Here is an 18,556-nt window from a genome sequence, read left to right as displayed (position 1 = left end):
CCAACCCGGAACAGCTTCTGCTGAGTAGCCTTCCCTCTGGACTCTCTTACTGGGGTTTTTCACGAAGCAAATGCAGCACGTGTTGCCTGCTGCCCAGAGACTCGGCAACTCTGACAATAATCATGTCTGCACACAGGTCTTAACCGGTCTGCGGGCTGCTCACTGCTGTGGGATGTGTATGCAACACAAAGCGGAGAGACGTGTGGGAAGAGAATTAGAAAAAAAGCTGGGAAGAACATTCTGTGCTTGATATTTTACTTACAAGGGGCCTTGATTACTTGTTATAAGCATTCTTCATCTTCCCTGGAATCCCAAGAGGAAAGAGAGCATGCTGTTGAAGTGGAGGGGTGTTAATGGAGCGCTGGGAGGCCTCTCTGGCTCACACGCAGGAGGGCTGCGTGCTCATGAAGCCGAGGAGCTGAGCACGTCAAACGTCCCCACTGCCTCCCGCTGGGCTGCCCACGCCTCAGTGCGACAAGGCCACCTCAGGGGTTCCTCCTCCATCACCAGGCACCGCTGTGATGCTGGAACCTTTTGATCATTGGAATCTGATGAAAGGAATGGCCTCTATGCACTTAATCACACAAGCAAACACCGTCTCCTTAAAATTTCAGGAGTTCTCGACCTTCTCAAGGCATGGAACGGGGACCCTAGATTAAAAACTACCCATTTGTTACAAAGTGCATGTTTGTGTGTCCCCAGTTTGTCGGCTGAAGCCATTTCCCCCAGTGAGGTGGTATTTGGGGGTGGGGACTTTGGAGGTGATGAGGTTAGACGAGGTCCTGGGGTCAAGTCCCTGCGAAAGGATGGATGCCCTGCTTAGGGCAGGAAGGGACCAGAGCCCTCTCAGCCGTGTGAGGATGCACTGAGAAGTCAGCCGTCCACAGCCCAGAAGAGGGTCCTCACCAGAACCCAACTCCGCTGGCTCCCTGAGCACGGGACTCCAGCCTCCAGCCTGGGAGGAGTAAACGCTTATTTAAACCACCCCCTCGGGGGTCATCTGTTACACAGCCTGACCTGACTAAGACACCACCTAAGAGACGCGTATTAAGAAAGGCAAGTGGCCGAAACTGGTTTGGCTCAGTGGATAGAGCGTCGGCCTGTGGACTGAAAGGTCCCAGGTTCGATTCCGGTCAAGGGCATGTACATTGGTTGCGGGCACATCCCTGGTAGGGGGTATGCAGGAGGCAGCTGGTCGATGTTTCTCTCTCATCGATGTTTCTAGCTCTCTATCCCTCTCCCTTCCTCTCTGTAAAAAAATCAATAAAATATATTAAAAAAAAAAAGAAAGGCAAGTGCTCAAGAACGCGTACAGAAATGAGAGGCAGAATTCGTGTAAAAAGCATTCAACGTGGAGGTAGAAGGCCTGGATGCCCAGGCCCGCTCTGCCCTCGCTGGGCCTGGGAATGGGGGCCTTTGCCTAACTTGGCAGAAGTAGTAATACTTGCCGCCTGGGCTCGCAGCAAGGGTTAGTGAGCTGAAGCTCGTGCAGGGATCTTCCAGCAAGCAGCACGCAGTAAATACTGAGCATCGTGCCACTCTGTAATACAGCAGGGCCTTCTAAAGGGGGTGATTCTTTCTCGGAATAAGAGAGATCTCTCTATGTGTCCAGGCCGTTCCCTTGCCAGCTGACGCGGTGAGCCATCCACCTCCCTGCACAGGGCCTGGGTGGGCTGTGGCGAAGCAGCACACCTTCCCCAGGACACCCCAGGAAAATGCTCTTGCAGTTCAACTGCCCGCTGGAACCTCAGGAAGCTGAGGGAGCACAAGGAGCCGAGAGGTTTGCTTACAAGCACTCTTTGCAATCCTTATAAAGATGCAACCTAAGGACAATTGTATTTCTACATTGAAGGGCTTTTTAAATATTTCACATCAGAAGGTCAAGGCTTCAAAGAGCTGCATGACTGGCTGTTTGCTTCCAACCCCTCTGCATGTGGTGCTCAGTGCGCATACTCTGACCTGGGGTGGGGGGTGGGGAGGAGGGTTGGGGAGGATGCTCTCTGTGCATTAGTGGGCACCTTGAAATGCACCCAGAGTGCTTCTGAAACTCCGCCAGGATGGCATAAAGGGCACAGACTTCCCTTGGACTCTCAGCCTGGAAACCATGCCGTGCATCTGACTTCAGGATGCCTTACGTCGTCCGGCAGGTGTTACTAGAAAGAGAGCTTGTGACAATTAAATGAGAAAACTTTATTTGAGGCGAAGCATAAGCTTACATACAAAAGCAAAACCAATCAAACTTCTAGAAGAAAATAGAGACTATTTCATGACCTTGGGGTAAGCAAAGATTTCTTAACCAGAGCATAAAGAAAACTAATAGTAAAAAGAACCTATTGATTAGAAAAAACATTTGTCTTTAGTAGTAGGAACTTTCTGTCATCAAAAGATACCATTAAGGGAGTTCAAAGGCAAAGGATGAAGCATGAGATGGTATGTGCCATATGTGTCTCTGACTAAGAACTCCCCTCCTACGGTGATAAAAGATTCCTACGAATTGTTTTAAAAAACAAGATCAAAAATTGTAAGTGGTCCAAAGACTTGAGCAGGCCCCTCATAAAAGAAGAGGCCAAATGGCCAGCGTGTGCAGAAGAGGTGGTCACCATCCTCAGTCGTCAGCGGAGCGGAAGTGTAAAATCACAGCGCTGTGCCCATCCACTCACCCACAGCGCGGCTAAACTAGAGGACTGGCAGTGCCAAGGGCTGGAGAGGATGTGGAGCAGCTGGAACCCCCTATCCTGCTGGTGGGAATGTGAATTGGTTCTACCTTCTTCATGGGTGACCCCCATGCAGATGAGAGTCCTGAGACAGAAGATACCTAATGGTAGGACTAGAAACTAAGCGAACTACGGCTGGGGAGGGAATATCAAATCTCTCCTACACTTGAGCCCTTAGCTCCTGCTTGGTGCCATGGGGGACTCCAGCTGGCCTTCACACACTTCTCTCCTTGTTATGATTCTTTCTTTCTTGGCATTGGGTTTAGATCTCTAGACCTGGGACTACCGATCTGGTTCCACCGCCACCTACCACCACCCTCAGTTCCTACAATGTATGCTGACTTCAGGGGGATAAACAAAGAAATAGTCATGGAGCTAACAGATTTACTCCTTGTTGCTCCCAAATGCATGCCTACACAGCCCTTCTTCAGGATGACATGGTTTTATTTGTCAAAAGATACACTTCCTATGGACTGAAATGTAGTCTTTTACTGCAATTATTCTTTATTAAGCGTGAATGCTTGTGATTATCATCTTAGTGAGTAAATTATTGTTGATCCTTTCCCCACCCCTCCCTTGGTTATTCTGTTGTGCTCCCGGTGCCTGATTCCTCCTCCCACTCCTGCCACCCAGCCCTCCTGCTGTGGTCTTTACAGCCTAACAATGCTCCCAGTTCCATGAATTTCTCGTTCAGCCAGTGGCATCATTTGCCAAGAACAATTTGGGAAAATTGGATCAGAGCCTCCTGTCACGGCCTGTGAAAATGCTCTTTGCTTGGAATTAGTGATAGTTTGGGAGAGTAAAGGTTTAAACCGGGCTAATCTCAATGTCCCTTAGATTTAGTGCATAATGCAGTGAGGTTCGTGTGGGTTATTTTACTGGATGGAGCCTAATTTGGGGCCACTGAATGCTTCCTCGTGTTTAATTCAACTGGTCGGAGGAAGGACAGATGTGTATGCAAGACTCTGGCTAGGAAGTGTATACGTGAGGCACTCAGGAATGTTTTTTTTCTGTTCATAAACTGCCGATCTCCACCAATAGTTAGAACCTGTAGTACAAAGTGGGAGTTTCTTTCATTTCGTTCTAATTAGAATTATATGGCTGGGTTACCTTGTGGCACCTCATCAACTGATCAGTAGCCATGGGAACAGGCAAGGGAAAGACCTCTCTGGACCCAGACACATAAATAATCACCCCTTTTGGGAGTCCCTGGTGCATCCCAAGCCAGAATGGTACATCCCTTGAATATTGATTGCATGCCTGATTCCTGGAAGGCACCTGCAAGTGCTTTATCCCACTTACTGCCTACTCATTTCCGGCTCCCAGCACCCCTCCTGTAGAACTCTGCCTTTGCTCCTGGGGGTATTCAGTAGTGGATCTACACTGGGCATGGAAACCTCATCCCTCTGGCCTGTGATTGGTCTAGAGATGGCCATGTGACACAGCTCACCCAATGAGATGCAGACAGATATCCACTAGGTGGAGCTTCTGGGAAAGTGGCTGCTTTGCTGGTAAAAATGAACAGGTCTGCTTGTCATGGTCCTTTGCCCTTTTACCTCTACTTTCCTCTTGCCTGCTTCTTCCTGCCTGGAACACAAATGTGATACTGGAAACGAAGTAGCCTTTGGAAACGGCCAGGAGAAATGCAGAGGCATCAGCCTTGCATCAACAGTAGGTAACTGCCCGGCTCCGACTTCTTGTTATGTGAGAAAAATCAACCTCTGACAGTCTAAGCCCCTCTAGCTGGTCTTCTGTGCTTGCAGCCAAAGGCACTGCTGGCAGACACCCTCCTTCGTGATGGGGAGGTGAAGAGGAATTAGCATGTACCGAGCAGCTTCTGAGGACCAGGGATTGGGCTGTTTTCAATGTGTTAGCTCATGAGCTCCTCAGATAACCCTGTGGAATAGCTCTTAGCCCACAGACAACAGAACAGAGTTCAAAGAGACTGAGGAACAGGCAGGTCCAAGGTGAAGCCCAGGCCTGTCTCACTCCAGGGTCCAAGCTCTTGTCACCCACCACACTGGCAGCCTCCTGTTGGGTAGAGCAGACGGGAGCTTGCCCTCTTTCCGCTAAAACATGAGCCTTTGATAGTTTGAAGTAGGGACATTCGGGTGGTTGTTTGTATTTGTTTTTTTTTTCTTTTTTGTTAATACCCTTAAAATAGTGTCCTACAAATTGCTGGTCTGGAAGAGGTTGCTATTCTACCACTCTTTATTTTGCTTAAAATTCTGGTAGAACAATGTATGCCAATAAAAGTGGGCAGCCCTAGCCGGTTTTGCTCAGTGGATAGAGCATCGGCCTGCGGACCTAAAGGTCCTGGGTTTGACTCCCATCAAGGACGTGTACCTTGGTTGCAGGCTTCTCCCCAGCCCGGCCCTGGTCGGGGATTATGCAGGAGGCAACCCATCGATGTTTTCTCACACTGATATGTCCCTCTGTCTTTCCCTCTCTCTTCTGCTCTCCCCAAAAATCTATGGAAAAATATCCTCGGGTGAGGATTAACAACAACAACAAAGTGAGCAAAGCCCTAGGCATTCCAGCTGAGGACAAATGATGCAATTGCGTGTCACTTTCAATTATTTTAAGGAATTCCTGTGGAAGACTGGAGGAGTCCAGTTAATTAAACATGATAGAGCTAGCCTTCCTTCCCCGCCCACTCCACGTGGGTAAAGGGTGGGATTTAGGACACAAATAGGATGCTCCCCACAGCCTGACATCGTCACAAATATTCACCATTAAAGCTACACATTGTTGTGGCAACAAAAACCCCAATTAGAAGAAGCACAATCTTCATAATAACTGTGGTCATTCATTAGCCGCCTGGCATACCCATGGCCCTCCTACAGGTCACTATGCTCCACACTCGGTCTTACAGGACAGATGTCATTCCTGTCATCAACCCCAGAAATCCAGATAAGGAAGAGGAGACATTCCCGGAGGTCGGGCTCCTTGCCCAAGATCTCACGTAAGGTACCAGGGCATGAACTCAGGGCTGGCGGTTCCAAGGCCCATGTAGATTCCCCTGAGCCCAGCCAGCAAGAGGGGCCTGGGGCAGAGCTTTCAAACCCTCTCTGAAGCTATTGTGCAAACCAGGGGAGTGAGGCCTGCTTCCTAGGGTGAGGCTTCCCTACACCAAGCCGCTAAGCTGCTTTGGGGGCTTATTCCCTGGGCGATCCCGACCCCCCTCTGAAGGAGAAAAAGCAGAGATTTTTCATGGACTAATGAGATTTTCACCTTTTGTCTAAGTTTATTAAATCTGAAACTCTCTCTGAGATGGATTCTCTCCCATCTCCTTTCTCAGGGCTTTTTCAAAGTTTGACATCCCTCGACCCTACAGAAAATATTCTCAAATGCACTTGTGGAGAAGGGAAGAGAGAGAGAACTGTTCAATTTCTGGGCTGGAGAAACAGCAGCTGCCAACATGAGTGCATTAAGGCCTCTGCCTCTGGTTATTTCACCTTAATGATTTCTTTAAAAGCTCCTGGAAACCTGTGTGGTGGAAAATGGTGAATCTGTAATTCCTCAAACTGAAAATGAACCCGGTTCCATCTTCTGAGGGCAGCCGAGCAGCAATATTAGCAAAATAAAGGTGGATGTCAGCGCTGGGAGCCTGGGCTGAGGTCCCCGCAGGGAGGACACCCAGGAAGAAAAAGTCAGATCTCTGGTTTCTTGTTTCTTCACCCATGATGGTGTGAGCAAGTTCTTGTGACCTTATGGGTCCACAGAAGGGCCCCAGGACACACTTGATCCTCAGATCGTGCAGGCGATGTCCCAGTTTGAGGGATGGCAGACACCAAATTGGGCAGCACTTGAAACTGAGACTCTAAGGAACATTTTCTTTTTCAAATCCATATGGGGGCACAATCCAAATTTTTTCACCCTCTGTCTCTCTCTTTCTGTTTCTCTCCCAGATCATTTCAAAAGGGAAAAAATTTGGCTCCTCCAACAGAATGCAAAGAGTTGATGTTCTAAGCTTGAACAGTGCTTGGTTTTGCTTTTCTTCCTCCCCCTCTATCTTGTCTTTTGATTTATATCAAACCTGACATTATCCAAGGGCTTTAGTACTTCCTGAGTTTTCACCTTGTGGACAATTTCAACGTGTCTGATTCATTTGTGGCGGAATCATTTGAATCTGGCCCACTGGACAGCCCTGAAGATGTTGCTGTGACAATCTTCCCTCTTCTCCCGTCCTTTTTCTTTAAGAAAAAGATAAAGAGTAATCCTGACTATTTACTGGGTTATATGCCATATCCCCTCCCAGCCCAGTGAGCTCAAAACCCAGCAGCAGTCAAGCATCTTTACACATTTTCAATTCCAACAGTCAGCTCAACTCTGTAAAACTTTATACGGGACGGGTAGTGAGTGAGGAGTAGAGAAGACTCCTTGACTAAATGGTTTCAACTTCCTCAAGCCACTAAGTTTATGTGGTTTTTGGATTATTATTTGAAAATCTACACACACACCCCAAACAACCATAAGTGTATCATTAATATAAGGCCTACCAGTTTCAATCCTAATCACCACGTGTAATACATGGCAAAGGACCTCACTAAGGCCCATCCTTAAAGATTTCAGATTACTGGTCATAAAGAGAAGAGCTAAGGTAAGCTCACAAACAAAGGATCGGGCTAAGAGTAGCCATGGACTTGTCCACTGCACCATGGGGAGCTAGAAGACAGTGGGGCTGTGCCATCAAAATGTCAAGGAACATAATTTCCATCCTAGAGTTCCATACCTCGCAAAACTAATAATCACGTGTGTAAAGTCTCGATGACTGAAGAATGTGCTAGGGAAGAATCCAAGAAAGAAGTAAGTGTGGATTTTAGGAAGCAGAACATCCAGCACGGGAAGAGTGAGAAAACTTCCAGGACGAGGAGAATGAATAGATAGAGGATCTCACATTCGTACCGAGAAACTGTAAGGGGGTGTCAGGAAACTTAGCAATAGATACAAAGAAAACTAAACAAATTTCAAAACAAAGCAATTACAAAAGCTAAGTCCATATCTACCATGATAGAAATTAGACCATAATGTCTAAAACAGATTAATTGAGCAATAGCACGTATGCATATCATTAAAAATATGGGCCTAGCCCTGGCCTGTGTGGCTGTTGGTTGGGGCATCATCCCATACACCAAAAGGTGGCGGGTTCAATTCTCTGTCAGGGCACATACCCGGTTGCAGATTTGATTCCCAGTCAGAGCTCGTACAGGAGGCCCAGTCAATGTTTGGATGTTTCTCTCTCACATCAATGTTTCTCTCTCTCTCTCTCTCTCTCTCTCTCTCTCTCTCTCTCTCAAAAACAAACTAATATGGGTATAGACTTGTTTTTAAACTATAAGAGTTGAGAGTGGTTGCTTCTGCAGAAGAAGGTGATGGGAGTGAGAGGAAAGAAATTCTGCTGTTCATATAAGCCTCTTGGCACTATTTTTAAACTTATATGCATTATCACTTTGATTTTAAAAAGTCAAATTTTAAAACATAAAAACAAATAACCATGTTGTTCTTCCTTTACTAAATTATCCAAACTACTTTAGTGGTGTCCTTCACAGAAATTATTGAGAAATGAAATAAACTAACAGATTAATCTGGCTTAATTTTATTTTTATTAGGGATTCAATAGTTCTATCAACTGATCCTAAGGATTCCAGAAGTCAAATTTCCATGTTCAAAGTCTATCTATCTCAATCTCAGCACCTATAAGAAATGCCATTTTATCTCAGGAAGATTGACAACAAATGTGCATGTGTAAACACACACACACACACACACAGGCATTTCTGTCCATGTTTCACTATTGGACTTGAAGACTTTGGAACAAAAGATCCACTGGAATGGTTTATAAATACCAGACTGTTAAACTCCTGGGTTCTTAAGAACCCAGTTTAATTGCTGATGAAAAAAAAAAGCCAAAATGCATTAATGAGATAAACTGTGGAGAGAAGGAATCTGTCAAACGGAAGCAGGGAAGAAGACAGCTAACACAACATCTCTCCAAAGATAAGTATTGTTTGAAAACTCACTGTGCAAGTTTGTCACTAAGAAATCCAGCTACTCAAAGCATTTCCTGGGCTGAAAAAGACAGAAGAATGTGTGCGCACAGTGTTATTTAACACGTGCCAACGTACCCAGACTTCCCTTTTCTCCTTTCTCTCTGTGAAAGAGGAGTCGATTGAAGCCCCTGGAAGCTTTTCTCCCTTGTAGATAACAACCGAAAGGCAGTTAATGGGCCTTGAAAGTGTGTGTGACAGAGGTGAGCAAAATAAGGGCCACAGCAAGCCTTTCGCCTTGATTCCACGGGCTTAGCCACGCTCCCTGCTGACCCCAAGCAGGAGAAAGCACAGGAGGGTTTGATTCTGCCGTAACTGAGCTCCATGCCTTTCCTCTCTTTGATTTGAGCCCTCGTGAAACATCTTTTTATTTTCCAGATGCGGGCTTTCCATTCATCACAGGCTCCTAGCCCTCAGCTCACCCCAAATAAACACCGGACCTTGAAACCCAGTTGCCCTCAAGTGGTAATGTCACTCCAGGTTGACCCCTGAAATGAGGAGTACACTGCAGCAAAGCTTCCGACGCTCAGGTCCCTCTGTTCTCAACACTGGACTCTGTGCTGACAAGGACTTTCGCTCATGGTATGGCGTTAAGTGAAAAGAACAAGCTGAACGTGAGTATTCATATGTCATATATGTGGGTGGGAGTGTGTGTGTGTGTGTGTGTGTGTGTGTGTGTGTGTGTTTCAGAGAAATACATTACAATATTATCTGTGCTTATCAGTATTGTAGAATAAATATGGGTCATTTACAAATTTCCTTCTTTATAATATTCTGTCTTTTCCAGATCATTGCAACAAGGAGGCATGAACGTATATTACTTTATCATTAAAAACAACGTAAGAGAAACCTCAAATAAAACTCTTTTACTCTTGAAAGCAAAAGAAGGTGTATCACCTGCTTGCCACGTGTGGTCTTCATGTGCCCACACCTGTGAGATCCTACGGAATTTCTATCTCAGAGGCAGTGCAGGGTGGTGGCTAAGAGCAGAGGCCAGCGGGTGGGACTCGTTATTTTGAATGTGTGGAGATAGACTGAGAGTTACACCCTGATATTCCTATGCATTTTTTTTCTGGGCTGGATCCCATGGCCTTCGGTCCCCTTCCCTGCTGGGGTTTCACTCCTTCCCCCATCTTTACCCACTCCTTCCCCCATCTTCACCAAGTGCCTCCTGACTATTCGCTTGAATAGCCAACGAGAAGGATAAATACTTTAAGCTGATTAAGATGTACTTTGATTTATGATCATCTGTTTTTTAAGTGGGTTCAGGAGGCAGTCTTTTATTCTCACTAAGCTATGGAGAATCCGTGAGCAATGTCGTTAGACAAGCATGCTGGTCTTTTGTTCTACAGGACACAGTGTCTGCCTTCAACCTTATGCTGCCTCTGATCAAGAAGTACCAGCATTGGAGGGAACATGGAAATAGCAGTCTTTTTAATGGCAGGGAAACAAAGCTGGTGCTTGTAAAAAGAAGAAGCGTAAGCTGTTTCTTTCTGGGAATTGACTAACCAAGGCCCAGCTATGTCATCTGATGGACCGGCCTTTCAGACAACAGAGCTGTCACTCGCCTTTGTTGCCATTAAATGGCCATTTAACACCATGTCACATACCACCCCTTGTTATCATCTTAATGTGTAGAAAGAACTCCAGGACTTTTTTTTTTTTTTGAGAACAGTCAATTCTTGATTGTCCGTATCAACAGGGTGTCTCTGTTCAGGCAGTACGAACACAACCCGTCCAAATCAGCAGAAACATTCAAAGCATATCTATTTAACCTTGAGCTACTTTTTTTTTTTTGTTTAACATTTGAAATGTGTGTGGCTGCTAGTTCAGAAGCTGGCATCACTTTAAATAAGATAACAAAGCTACAAAGTTGAGATCTGACTCAGGAGTCGCTCAGAGACTGTCTTTCTTATTCTATCACTCTGTTCCAAACTGCTCTGTGATTTCAGAGTCAGGCGAAGTCCTTCCTCACCAAGAGAAAAATAAAGTATCCATGTTCCCTGCCTTCTCACCTCTAAGCAGAATTTTTCCTGGACAGATGAGAAAAAGAGGGCTGAAGATTTTTGGTTAATTATTTAATCAATTAAACACATTGAATGCTAATTCCTGTATGACACCAACTGTGCTAGGTGCTGGTGGTACTGAGACAAGGACACCATTTCTACCCTTGAGGATACAGTAGTCCCCCTTATCCATGGGGGATATGTCGCAAGACCCCTGTGGATGCCTGAAACCATGGATAGTACTAAGTGCTATATATTACGTTTTTCCTTTACAAACATCCTTATGATAAAGTTTAATTTATAAGTTAGGCACAGCAAGAGATGAACAATCCTACATAATAAAATGGTAATATGTAAATTACCATCACTCCGCTACGCCCACGATTGGGTCAGCAGGAGGCGCAGGGGGCGGGACTCAGGGTGGCCGGGGTAGCTGATTGGGCCAGCAGGACGCTGAGCTCGCGGCGCCACTGGCGCCGCGAGCTCAGCGTCTGTGCCATGGCTGCCCTGGAGGCTTTCGGAAGGCCTGGGGCACCGGCGGACAGCCAGCCCGCTGGTGCACCAGGTGCATGATTAAATCATGCACTGGGCCTCTAGTAACTATAATAAAGTAGAACAATTATAACAACACTAGAGGCCCGGTGCACGAATTCATGTATGGGTGGGGTCTGGTGGCCCTCCCTGATGGAGGCCAATGGGGGCCCAGCTAGCAGGGTTGGGGAGGGGCCGAAGGAGGTTGGCCAGCTGACTTCGCCCCTGTTTGAAGTGTGTGGGGGGGGGGCGATCAGGGGCTGGGCCTGCCAGGGGGGAGGAGCCGTGGGAGGTTGCGGGGGGGGGGGGTGCAAAAGGGGCCCCAATCGGGCCAGTTGGCTGTCGCAGTGCACATCATAGCAACTGGTCATTACGGTAATTCTGTCATTCGGTCGCTTAGTTTTTATATATATAGATACTGTAACAAGAGTTACATGAATGTAGTTTCTTTCTCTCTCAAAATATCTTGTTGTACTGTCCTCGCCCTTCTTCTTTGACGATGTGAGATGACACAATGCCTGTGTGATGAGATGAGGGAAGGTAAGGTCCTCAGAACGGGTTGCAATTTAAAACGTATGGATTGTTTATTTCTGGATTTCCCATTTAATATTTTTGGACTGCAGCTGACCACAGGTAACTGAAACCACAGAACGTGGAATGACGAATAAGGGGGTCTGCTGTATTGGCAAATAAACCCGTAGCTGTGACACGAGGCTGGAAGTGCTGCAAGTAGAGGAGGAGGGCGTTACATATTCAGAAGAGGGGCCCCTGGGTTCCTTGAGGGCTCAGAGAGCTTTCCCAGAGAAGTGTGCCTTGGTATTGAAGGTTGAGGAGGAGTTCTCTCAGGAACAAGGAGGGAATGGCTTGGGTCCCCAGTCCTTTGGGGGTAGCTGCAGCACAGTGTAACATGGAGAGGAAGGTGAGGCATGGAAGATTAAGTGTTGGGGGGGAGGGGGCTTTATAAGCACATGTTGAATGGCTTTATAAGCACACTAAGTTACTTAGGGTTTATCTGGAGATCAAACGAGACCATTGGAAGGGTTTTAAGCATCAAGTTGATTAAATTTTCACTGTAGGAAGATCACTATGGATGCAGAGTAGAGAACAGTTGGCAGGAGTGGGTAGGACACCGGAGCCAGACACACCAGTTTGGAGATGATGGCAGTGGACCAGGCCTGAACTAAAGCAGCAACAATAGGGAACAACCAGGAAAGAAGGGGTCGAGAAGGCAGAAAGGATAGGGTTTTGCGATGGACCAGACAGTGCTGGTAGAAGTCAGCGAGAAGGTTAGGATGACCCGAGGTTTTGCTTGAGAGAATCAGTGAGTGCTGGTGCCTCTAACAGAAACAAGCAATCGGAAGAAAGATAGATTCCATTTTTAGAGGCTCCTGATATGGCACCATAGCTCTTACCGCATGGAGGCTGCACTGGCACCACTAAGCTGAGGTGGTGATGAGTCACCCAGCCAGCTGTGCCTTCAACCAACGTCCCCTGCTCCCGGCACTGTGCTGGGCAGCAAGAGGAGAATCGCGTGCCGTGGCATCTGTGTCCCTTGCCAATTCTGCCCCTTACCGGCCTTGAGGCGTTCGCAAGCTTCAGAGCTTCCACTTCATCATCTCAAATGTGGTGACCCAACCCCAGGTTATTAGGATGATCATTACGATAACACTACAATGATGATGATAAATAATGATTTCAACAAAGAAGCGGAAAGCAGTTGGCCTTGTGGCTAATGGGCCATATTGGTTACAGAAGAGTCCAAAAAAAGCCAGGTGAAGAAAACTAATCTTAGAAATGTGACAGACCTGGATAGAAGTGAGGCGGGGACTCAGAGCTCCATCACCCTCTTCTTCCTACACCACAGGGACTGTCCCTTTTCCCCACAGTGCAAAGGGAGGTGACCGTTGTGTGGATAAAGGGAAATGCTCTGAAAAAGCATGAGGACGTTGGTAAAGTGGAAAACAGTTATCAGTAACGTTTCTCATTTTGAATAATAATTTTCTTTCAGTTGGTGTTTCCAGTAAGTGCAGATTAATCTAAATGTGGTACAGTCATGTTTCCTACATTTCTATGTCCCTTATTAGTAAAACTAAGTGCTTTCCATTTTAGGAATTTCATAGAATTCGTCTCTTGGTATTCTATAATGATCTGAGGCATAGCAGAAATTGTTGCAGCTGTCTTGTAGATGAAAGAATGAAGGTTTTAAGGCTCTAATGAGCTACTGAAATAGTGAACATCACACGCTCATTGATGACAGCTTAAATCCGCATCTTCTCTCTCCAAGATCAAGGTTTTAAATACTATGTTATGTCATTTATTTAGAAGGATCAAAGATCTTGAAATTGCAAAATATTGTTCAGCAAACCCCTTGTCAGTGTCTCAAAGAACAGGTCTAAGAGGGCATTTCAGAGAATTCCTTGCTCCACTTCCAACTCCCTTGATTTCCTAAATGTTGAAACCCTTTCTTCTACTGGTCCTTTTCTCTTAACCTTCAACATGGTAGGGTCTCTACCCTTCCTTGACTTTTAGAAATAAGGCGAGCCCCCCAAGTCAGGGGTCATGATAGAACACAAAACATACTCGGGACCAGGCAGCAAGGCAACCATCTTTACCTCTACATAGAAGGGTGTGCACACATGGTCTGGAAGCTCACGCACACCGAGCAGGTGGTCTGCTCGGGTTTATAATCCCTGACACACGTGACCTGTCCTTTGCACTTGATTGGAGCTCAGGCACACAGTCTTTCGTGATTGGCTAATCCAAAGGGAGGGGGTTGGCCTTTGCTGTTTCAAGATGGTGGCCCCCAGAGGAACTGCAAGCCATGCGGCCAACATGGCGGCTGCCAAGTCACGCAGTCCAAAATGGCGGCTGTCTAAACTGTTCTTTGACAGACAAGATGACTTATTCTCACATTGACTCTTTCTCCTCTTCTAGACATGATTCTATCTCTTTCTTTTCTTGGTCGGGTGTTTTGAAAAAAATTAATGCACATTCAAAGAGTGGTCCCCACTCCCTCAGCCTCTGTCCTTACTTCAGCTCACGAGGCTGAGGCTTCGCCAGGCCTCCTGCCCTGACCTCGGGGACTGCGGGACCTGCCTGCAACTGACACTGTTGAGCAGCCATCTCTCTCCAGGCTCCTCTCTCTCCTACCTTCTCTCCCACCTCCTTCCTGGGTTGGCTCCTCTGTCCCTGCCTGTTCAATACAATCCTGTGTTCTCCACGGGCCTCAGCCTTTCTCTCCTCTCCCTCTGCGGGTGAAGGAGGTAGATCTCGGACCCTTTTGGCTTTGCGGCACAGTTTGGAACTGGGGAATTTTTGGAGGCAGCCTGATGGGATCCAGCTGCATGAACTAGCCCCTTCCCACGGTGCTGCCTGTTCCCAGGGGCTCACGAAGCCCTTTCGGAACCCTCCCCGGAACCTGCAGGAGTCACCCAGCCTGATGTTAAGGGATGGAATGCCATGCCTCTCAGCTGCTCCCCTCAGCAGGAGGGGCGGTCCGGTCCCTTCCCTGTGCAGAGCCTTGCACTGAAGGCTCACGTCTGAATTCTGTCTGACAGGCAGCACCCACCCAGCCCGCTGAGGGCTTCTGGGGTGTGGGGTGTGGGGCAGCCTTTACCGGGGGTGGGCCCACTGCCCTACACCGTCACATCCCTCTAAGGTTGTATCTTTTTATTGTTGTTATTGTGATACTATATACGTAGCATAAAATTTACTCTTTTAATTACACTGAAGTGTACAGTTCAGTGGCATTAAGAGCTCTGTCAGGGCAAGAGCGACCTTGTCCTCTCCGCCCCGCCCCGCCCCCCCATGACACCGCCCAGAGCACAGGAAGGGTTCAAAATGCTTTGGAATAAATCCACGGAGCGTAGTGTCCCCCGAGTGGCGGCGCTGGGCCCCGTGTCTCCTGCCCCGCAGCCCCTCCCACGCCCCACTCTCAGGGCTCAGGCTCGGTCTCGGTCCCTCCGAGGCGCGCCCCGCGGCTGGACCCGCCCCTCCGCCCCCGGCGACCCCGCCCCCCGCCCCCCGGCGACCCCGCCCACCGCGCCCGAGCGTGGCCGGCGTCCCGGCGGCGGCCCCGGGGCAGGAGCCGGCGGAGCAGGTGGGGGCGGCGGCCCCGCCTCCGCGTCCCGGCAGCACCAGAGCCAGCGGCGGGGAGCGAGCCGGGCGCACCGAGCGCAGCACCGAGAGCAGCGCGGCCCAGCAGCGGCGCCGCCTGGAGCTGGGCGCTGCGGAGGGAGCCGGGAGCCGGGAGCCCGGAGCCCGGAGCCTGGCGGCGGCGGCGGGAACGGCGGCCGGAGCCCGAATCCTGTCCGGCCCCCGCGGTAGGTAGCTGCTCCGCGCACGTCTGGGTCCGGGACTGAGGGTGGGGCGACCGGCGGTGGCGGCGGCCGCTCGGGCCGTCCCGAAGCGGAGTGACCCCGGGCGGGGCCGGGATGCGGCGCGCGTGCCGTGTCCGGGGGACCTTCCCCGGGGCCGTCGTCGTCGGGGCGCCGCGCTGCACTGGAGCTGCCGCCCGCTGCCCGCTGCGCGCTGCGCGGAGCCTCCGGCCGGGGTAACGGGACCGCGGAGGGAGGAGGTCGCCGCGGGCTTGCCTGGTGACTTCCGCGACCCGGCTCTCCAGGAGCGGCCCCGAGCGCCAGGCCGCCAGGCCGCCCGGCCGGCCCTCTCCGGAGCCCCCTTCCTCCCTTCCCAGTGTCACCCCCAGAACAAAAGGCTGGGGTCTCGCCGAGGCGGGGGCTGCCGCGGGAAGAGCTGGGAATTGCACAACTCCGGGTGGCTTTGGGGGTACAGCAGCCGCCCCCGAGAAGGGAGCCGGTCCGGAGATGGGAAGTGACTTGCCCACGGTCACTCAGGAGCACAGGTCTCGGGACTCCCCTCCCAGTGCTGGCCACGAATCGGCTTCCAAGTCCTTTGGAGGAGCCGGGGGAGGTGGCAGAGACTCTTCCCCCCTCCCCCCCAATACACTCCTCAGGCCTGGGGGGGGGGGGGGTGCCCTGTGGGTCTCGGTGGGTGGGGGAGCCAGCCCCGACCCCGTGGGCAGGTAGGCACCTGTGGCAGGAACAGCGCCTTCTGAACGCGGCGTGCCAGCCGCGTGGGGTGCCTGCTGCGGGCGCGGGGGCGGCGTGGGGCCCGGGTGTGCGCTGTGCCCTGGAGAGCGGTCCTGCAGGGAGCGGGGAGCGATGCTTGGAGGAAAGTTACTCTGTAGCGGGACGTGAGCTCCCAGCCTTGGTGCAGACCTTTGGCTGCAAAATGAGGGCCTCGATCGACGTGACCTGTGTGATTCAGAAAGTCCGTGCCCTCGCCTCCTCTCCGGGATCTTGCATCTCCTCAGAGGAAGGCTTGGAGGCACATATTTTGGTCAGCAGTAGCGGTTATCACTGGGACACCAGTCTTCCCTGGATTTTTTTTTTTTCTTTAACTTTAGGCAGAGCTCATCAAGGTGATAGAGGTTAGAAGAGGGGTTGCCTCTGGGCCTGGTGACCACCTAGAGGGAAGCTTCAGGGGTGCTGGGAAAGTGCGCCCCTCCACCTAAGCGGCGGTCACTCAGGGGCACGCATATCGAAGTGTATGGTTATTCCCTCGAGATTTGTGCACTTAAGTTTTACCTCAATAAAAAAGTAAATAAAATTTTAATGCAGCTTTCCAGCCAATGCATTTTAGAGAGACATTTAAAAACCACAGAATCCAAATCAGGACAAATAAAAGGACAGGGGAGCAAAAGAAATTTGGGGACTTACAGGAAAGGAAATAGACCGAATGCCTTAACATGCATCACCTCCTATGACACAATTGTTGCTGTGCCTTTTTACGGATGAGAAAATAAAAGGTCATAAGGTTAAATGCCTTACTCAGGGGAGCCAGAGGTAAGAACCTGGGTCCACAGACTTCAAATTCTTTTGTGGTTGTTGTTAATCCTCACCCGAGGATATTTTTCCATTGATATTTAGGGAGAGTAAGAGAGAGAGGGAAGGAGAGAAATATCTATGGGAGAGAAACACATTGCTTGGTTGCCTCTTGCACAAGCCCCGGACCAGGGCCGGAGCGGGGGAGGAGCCTGCAACCAAGTACATGCCCTGGACCTGAATCGAACCCGAGACCCTTTGGTTCGCAGGCCCACGCTCTATCCACTGAGCCAAACCGGCTAGGGCCACCGACTTCGAATTCTATACATGCAACCATGAACAGGCTACTCCGGCCACCTGAGTCAGGGCACAGCTGGCTGAGTGACAGCTGAGTGACGGAGACCTGGAGGCTGGCTCCCTGCCAGACCCCCTTTTTGTTCCTTTCCAGGAGTCTCCGTTGTTTTCAAAGAATTGCGAGTGTGAGATGGTGTCACGCAGACCGGAGTTAGCCGGCAGCAGAAGGGATGGAGGCAGTGTGTCTAAGAACATACAGTTTTAGGAGCAGGAGAAAGCCAGCTGGCCCAGCTGGCAACGTTCTTCTTAGGAGATGTATTGTTCAGAAACCATCTAGTACAGGTTGTGATTTTGCAGTCACACACACACACACACACGGGGGGGGGGGGGAGAGAGAGAGAGAGAGAGAGAGAGAGAGAGAGAGAGAGAGAGAAAGAGAGAGAGAAAGAGAGAAGAGAGAGAATGAATACATAATACAACCTAGAAAAGGTCTGAGAAACCAAAATGTAATTAACTCTAGAAGAGAGCATATAGAGTTTTCACCAGGGAGGATCAGTCAACTAAAAAACTACAAAAATGACTTGGCAAAAGGAAGGAAATTTGTTTTCTAGCAAACATTATTATGAACACCCATGAAATTTGGTGCAGAAATATTTGAAACTTTGGGTTCAGTAACATGGTACCTAGAGGGAAATCTAGAGAAATGTGTCCTGGTGTGTGATCTACTTCTGCCTGCAATTCAGAGCCTAGAGAAGCAGGGACGTGTCTGCTTTACCAGCCAGTTTCCCACTACCGAGTTGGGTGTTTGGAATTATAACGTTGGGTTTGAAGAACCCGGACAAAGTGGGGCAACTGAAGAGGTCTCTCTGGGTGAATGGGCTCAGCCGCGTGCCATCAGGCGTGATGATGCATCACCAAGTTATCTTTAGGCGAGTTTTGCCTTGTCACAGTAGCATTCCTGCCATCTGGCTGCTGGAATATTTAGCAGGGAACCGTGATGTTTGACTGACTTTGCTGATGGCACGACAAAACAAACTCGGAGAGGGAACTCTTCAGTCTGAGCTAGGGCTGGCGAGGCAATGATTAATTCCTTTTGATTCCGCCGCGGCACAAAACCC

The 18,556-nt window shown here is 49.3% G+C and overlaps 1 protein-coding gene across 2 annotated transcripts in view; it reads left to right on the top strand.

Annotated features, from left to right (window-relative positions):
* Positions 1-15,375: 15,375 nt before the first annotated feature.
* The window catches only part of WIPF3 (WAS/WASL interacting protein family member 3), a 64,199-nt gene continuing 61,018 nt past the window's right edge, over positions 15,376-18,556 (top strand). For both annotated transcript variants that reach the window (XR_013814272.1, XM_079785674.1), the window contains exon 1: positions 15,376-15,623. The gene's annotated coding sequence lies outside the window, so the exon portion shown is untranslated. The remainder of the gene's footprint in view (positions 15,624-18,556) is intronic.

Source organism: Cnephaeus nilssonii, assembly GCF_951640355.1.
Source record: "Cnephaeus nilssonii genome assembly, chromosome: 12".
NCBI lineage: Eukaryota > Metazoa > Chordata > Mammalia > Chiroptera > Vespertilionidae > Cnephaeus > Cnephaeus nilssonii.
Note: the sequence above shows the minus strand (reverse complement) of the source record. Positions and strands in the feature narration are given on the sequence as shown.